Source organism: Pristis pectinata, chromosome 4 (genome assembly GCF_009764475.1).
Source record: "Pristis pectinata isolate sPriPec2 chromosome 4, sPriPec2.1.pri, whole genome shotgun sequence".
Classification (NCBI taxonomy): domain Eukaryota; kingdom Metazoa; phylum Chordata; class Chondrichthyes; order Rhinopristiformes; family Pristidae; genus Pristis; species Pristis pectinata.
The window spans coordinates 81,690,271-81,696,270 of record NC_067408.1 but is presented as its reverse complement, the minus strand read 5'-3'; the positions used below and the strand labels follow the sequence as shown (position 1 = coordinate 81,696,270).

Genomic DNA, 6,000 nt, shown 5'->3' with positions numbered 1-6,000 from the left:
GCAAGAGATGGGTTGTGGAATATCCTCACCAGCCAGTGACACACAATATCTTACTGCCTCCTTATTATAATCATTCATAGATAAGTCAGTGGCATGTTCCAGGTGAAAAGGCCAATTTTCCTCACGTGGGATGTCTTGTTAAGTGTGCCAGTGTCTTTCATTCCATCTAAGGAGCCTATGGAATTACTTGAGGATGTCTCACCTCTGCCTACACCTTGTTGTCCAATGCACCATCAGAAAACTTGATGACCACTTGATCCCTCCTTCGAATATTTCTTAGTTAAGTTGCTAACCAGTCTTTGCAGGCAGCATGCACCTCCCTTTCAAGAAATAGGCACTCTTGACTCCCAATATTGTACCATCCCCCACCACTACATCTCATCCCATCTACCGCCAGCCAATAAACGTTTAGCACAGTAATCCACCAGGCCATTGGGGATACTGTCTAACCCCACGTAACTGGTTAGTCAGTGCCCCATCATTACAGCGCTCCTGCTTTGGTATACAATCCAATTTCTACTCTATCTGAGTCATCTTCCAAGACAGATTAGAATTTTCAGTATAGTCAGTGGATAAATAGGTCTAAGTATTTGAGATTGTGGATAAAAGAGTTAGGAACCACACTCGTTTAAAACTGAGCATACTGTGTACAGATAAAAGTACTCACTGGTGTCGTGGATTAAGATAGTGGATACAATTTATGGGCAGGTGCTGCACTGCGTTAAGAGTCTGTGCGATTTGCACAGTGCGTAAAATGTCGGTGGAGTGCGAGGATAGAAGAACGAGACTCTGCAGTGCGTTAAGATTGTCAGCACGCTGCATGGATGAAGGAGACGAAACACTACAGAAGGTTTGATTTGTCTGTGTGGAATAGAGATAGGGGATTCGAGACTGAATTCTCTCGTTCTTGTGATTTTCTGATCTTCATGCAACCAGCCTACTGCTTGGTTTTAATTTACCCTCCAACAGCAGTCTGCCGCAGAATGTTTTCCCTGAATGAGTTGCGTAATCTAAAGGCAGTAGTTTTTCAACTGCAAAACGTCACTGCGCAACTAGCCTGCCAAGGAATCATTGAAGTCTATCTCAGTGGATGATAGTGGCGTGGCGGTTTGAGCGTGTTTGCCAAGTGGTTCTTGTGAGGAATCAAGTCTTGTACTGCTGGGCTAGAAGCCCAGCCCGCAAATGGGATTTTAAATCAGAATGCTGTACACGGTGCTTTGCTGTTCTTCCGCTTAAATTGCTTCTTAAGCTGCTGTTATTTCTAGGAAGCAACAAGAAAAATATAGAGGTCATAGGCAATGGAGAGAAAAAGAACTGAAAGTGGTAGGGAGGTCCACGATGAAAAAAGAGAATGTTGCAGTTCAGAATACTTTGCCAAACATTGAACTGAACAAAGTAAATGTAGGTAACATATAAGAAGCTTGGCATTGTATAAATGCAGTAAATAGATCTAAGATGTATGTTCTGATACGTGGCATTTGCAACCTGAAGCTTTTCTGGCAATCAGGAATCCAAAAGTCTAATGCCACCTATCAGGAAAGATGACACAACAGCAGCTTCGAATTTGTTGTTGCAATGTGGAATTATCAGTGTTCTCCGCAATTATTGCATTAAAACAACATCTGCATCTAGAAATGTCTCACTACTGGGGAATGCTGCATGCTTCATATAAGAGAGTTGGCATGTTGAATTGTGATTCAAAAATGTATTCAATTTAAGACATAGGAATGTATTTTTGAAGCAAAGTTTAAACTGGGGATGCTATTGGTATAGCCAATATGGCACCAAGGTCCACAATGAAGTTCCAGACTAAAATATAAACAGAAGATGTTGGAAATACTCAGCCCATCAGGCAGCATCTGTAAGGAGAGAAAAAGGGCCAATGTTTCTGATAGAGGACCAGACTTCAGAATCAGATTTCAGAATCAGATTTATTATCACTGACATCCAGACTTACAGAATCTGTATTATCTTGCTCATGGATTTCTTGATGCTGGTGCCTGTGCAAGGGCAGTTAAACATCAGAAGCTGGACACTGCTGTCAGTGGTGACTCTACTGGACAGGGTGTTTGCTGCCGCAGTACTCACTGACAAATACATTCAACATGGAATCGGTAATATGATGTGAACTTCAACTACGTACAATATGCTCACTGTAAAAAAAAACAATGAAAATGTTAAGCCTTTGTTGAATGAAGCTTAACAGAATTTAAGGCATATCAGGGCACATTTATTGCTGCAAAATATTTTGGCCCTGAAACTAATATTAATAAATGTGATGTTCGTTCCCTCAAACTAACATTTGTGAACTCCATCCTTTTAAAAATAATTAGAAGTAATTTTTGGATTGTTTAATTACCTTATTTCTTTGTTGACCTACCCAAATGTACACCCCAATCTTTATTTAATTCACAGTGAAATAGTTTAAAAATAAAGTTGTGCTTTTATGTCTCTGTCTGTAAAAAAAGTAAATTCAATCTTACTTGCTGCTCAGCTGGATGATGACTTCGCTGTTGTTGGAAACTATAAATCCCCAATAGATAGTGTTATACTGAATCATTAAAGATAATGACATAACTGTACGGCAATATACCCTTAGCTCATAAATTACTGTTTAGTATTAGCAGAATTTGTTTGATTGAGAATGTCAGGAAATTTGCAATGCATCAGCTGCAGAATGTAAGCGAACTAAGAAGGTGTAGAAAGCATTAATCTGATCAAGGGGATTAGATAATCATAGATCATTAGAACACAACTTGGTTATTACTCTTAAATCATCCCCTGATGTCTATTCCCTTAATATTTATTTCCTATGCAGTATTTCAGAGAACCAGAATGCAATTGTTCCATGGAATAACTGAATTATGGACTGTAGTGATTATAAAAGAAAAATCAGCTACCCTGTCTCAAACTCTACACAGCATATATTCTTTCCCTTAGGGCTAAGTCTCAATTGCAGCAAGAATTGGATAACCTACTGCAAATAATGTCCAGCCTTATTAAAAATGGGAAAGAAGAGTTTAAAAGCAACTTCTACTTTGGTTTTACTGTGACTAAATGTGAAACTAATTTTTGGTGGCAGAGGTGAATTGAAAGGCTAATGTCCATTTTCTGATGCCTCCCTGGAGCTCCTTATTGTTGAAGCCAGTCTAAGGAAGGAGATTCTCCATGAGAATATAAGGACATTAGAACTAAGAGCAGGAGCAGCTCATCTGGCCCCTTGAGCCTGCAGCAACATTCAGCAAGATCATGATGACCCCTGAAGGCGGGGAGTTCTGTTGGAGCTCTTTCCTGATAAGCACAGGAAAATCCCCAAGGGCACCATGAAGCAGACCTTGATAGAGCAAGCTGATGGGGGGGGGGGGGGGGCACAGTGTATTTGGCATGTCACAGAGGCCTGTGTTGGATGTGGGAAGGAAGACAATAACTTGACAAGAATAGCCATGAGGGGCAGTGTGATCCATTACACCTGATATCCTCAGTAGCAGGCAGAAACAAGACTGGCAAGAGGAGTGGCATGGTGGCATGGCAATTAGTGCTGTTGTCTCTCAGCTCCAGGGATCAAGCTTCAATCCTGAGCTCAGGCACAGCCTGTGTGGAATTTGCAGACAAACCCTGTAACTGCATGGGTTTCCATTGAGTGAAGCAGTTTCCTCCCACATCCCAAAAAAAAGGTTAATTGACTACTGCAAATGATGCCATGGTGTAGATAAGTGGCTGTGTGAGATTGAATAGTTTGCAGGGCTGTAGAGAAACAAGGCAGAACAGGATTGACTGGAATTGATCTGCTGGCATAGACGCAATGGACAAAAATATCTTCCTTCTGTGTCATAATAAGCAACTATCTTGAGACATTGGTCATCCGGTCCTGGAGGCAACAAGTAGTTCTAGTGCTGGATATTCAGTGAGTCAGGTATGCAGCCTCTCCTCACCTGCAATCTTCTGAAGGTGCTGCTGTCTCTTGTTGCCAAGGCTGCGGCATCTCTTCCGCCATGTGTTCCTCCATCCAGTGGAAAGGAGCAATAATTACATCTGTAATAATGCACCGAGCATGAACACAAAATGTGAAACAGCCAGTGGCTGTGTCATGAATTTTTATGATGTTATGAATAAGAAAATGGACCTATTGAGGATGAAAGACTGGAAATGTGCAAAAGAAGTGATCTGGAAGTTGGAAAATCTCCTGGAAAACCAAATAGCAAAGAGATCACGAGCTGCCTCAGATGTACAGCATCGGTGACTTTGAGACACCAAATTGCTGGATTCTATTAGTGGCCCCAGGAATGGATGTTATTTCTGTAATTTTGAGCTATAAAGACATCAAGGTCCTAACTGTGGCATGGGAACTCTGATTTAATAATATTTGTGAAGACCCATGTGCCTGTGGTGAAGAGTTCTCTGAAAACAAAAGAGCAGTTCAATTAAAGATGAGGCAGTGGCAATGTGTCAGAAAGTTCTGGAAAACACAGGGTTGCCATTGTAGTTGTTTGCCACTGCAACTAACCTCCTCCATCCTAACAGCTTAGTCTGACCAGGGGGCCAGTGTCAAAATTGGAATTTTAGATTCTGAAACAGGAACAAGTTGTTTTTGACCATCCAGAATTGGCATCATTAGATTAAAAATGTTCATTTCATGTAATATTCTTTTAAAAGTTGGTATGTTCAAACAAGATCATTCACCTAATGATTAATTTATTAATCAACATATGGTAAGGCAATATCGCCGAGTTAAACCCAATGTAAAAAAATTCAGTGTGGTAGTAACTGTTAAAACAAGCAACAGAAGTGCAAAAAAAAACATGCTAGATAGCAATGATAGCCAAGCATCACAAACAACATTGTAGAACATTCCAGGCTGCTTCATGGAAGTTTGATCCAAAATAATTTGACACAAAGCCTCACAAGTAGATTTTATGGCAGGTGACCAAAAGAAGAAAGGTGCAGAGAAAAATCAGGGGCATACCATATCATCAATGTACATTTCAAGATGAACACAGGTAATTTAACGTTATTGCATAATATGAGAGCAGCTGGGTTTTTATTTTTTGTTCATTCACAAGATGTATTACTCACCCCTAATTGACAATGAACTGACCAATGCTTGCTGGGTCACATCATTTAAGAATCAATTACATTGCTGTGGCTCTGCAGTCTCATATGGACCAGACAAGATAAACATAGTAAACTTTATTCCCTGAAGAACATCAGTAAAATACATTAATTTTTATGACAATCCAGTCCTGAATTTAAATTAATGATTTGAACTCATGTCTCCTTAGTTCAGATTCCAGGATTACGAGCCCAGTCACATAACCATTATTCCATGGAACCCAGTGTTCTGAGACATAATATCCTTCCTGGACAGTCTTGATATTTCTTCTGGAAATATCCAGAAGAAACTTCTGCTAAATAAATAGAGGGTTTTTTTCCAGAGAATACCTTTCTTTCTTTCGAGGCATGGTTGGAATCAAAACACGAGAATCATGTGAAAATTGGATTTATGAGAGGAGTATTGGTACAAAATGTCAACATTAAAGGAAGTTGTTACAAACTTTGCAAGAAAAAATGAACCAATTGCATCCTCTTCAAGTAGTGCCGTTATCTCTCACCATGAACAGGGTGCCATGGAAACAATTGTCACCATGCAACAAGCTAAATAAATTGAGCAGTTAACATTGTGACAATAGATTCATAAGTTGCCCTTACTTTTGCTTAACATATATATCAGAGTAACTTGAGCTCACACTGCCATATAGCATGGAGGTATTTTCACAGATGTAATTATACATAACTGAACCTTTCAAGACTTTTTTTTATCCAACGCTGCTCAGCAGTAAAATGCAGTCAGGAACAGTTATGACAAGACTTGTGTCTCACAAAGGTTATTGTAAAATTTGTAAGGAGCAAAGAGAAATTAGAAAAAGAGAAGTCACAGGTTTCTTAGAATGCATCAATACTTTCGAAAGTTGATTCTACATTTGAACATCTATGGAGAAGCAC

The 6,000-nt window shown here is 39.7% G+C and overlaps 1 long non-coding RNA gene across 1 annotated transcript in view; it reads left to right on the top strand.

Moving 5' to 3' along the window:
• Positions 1-654: 654 nt before the first annotated feature.
• LOC127569866 (uncharacterized) overlaps positions 655-6,000 on the top strand; it is a 42,703-nt gene continuing 37,357 nt past the window's right edge. Inside the window, exon 1 of the long non-coding RNA XR_007956254.1 lies at positions 655-850. This is a non-coding gene — a long non-coding RNA (uncharacterized LOC127569866). The remainder of the gene's footprint in view (positions 851-6,000) is intronic.